Here is a 215-nt window from a genome sequence, read left to right as displayed (position 1 = left end):
GCACCAGGAGCTGTGGTGAGTCACACGTTCTCTCCTGTGCATCCTGGTCCGTCTCTGCTGCCCTGCCCCAGATCCCTGCCTGCCTCCCTGCCTGTCCCTGCTTCTGTCTCACTCTCCACCAGCCCACCTACCTGTCTGGCTCCCTAAAACTTGTTTCTCTTCTGCCAGCTCTGCCCTGTACCACTTTGTTGAAAAATAACTCAGAGATTTAGAAT

Source organism: Haliaeetus leucocephalus, unplaced genomic scaffold (assembly GCF_000737465.1).
Source record: "Haliaeetus leucocephalus isolate CR32 unplaced genomic scaffold, Haliaeetus_leucocephalus-4.0 Scaffold266, whole genome shotgun sequence".
In the NCBI taxonomy this organism is placed as follows: domain Eukaryota; kingdom Metazoa; phylum Chordata; class Aves; order Accipitriformes; family Accipitridae; genus Haliaeetus; species Haliaeetus leucocephalus.
The sequence above is the reverse complement of the archived record's forward strand: the minus strand, read 5'-3'. Positions refer to the sequence as shown.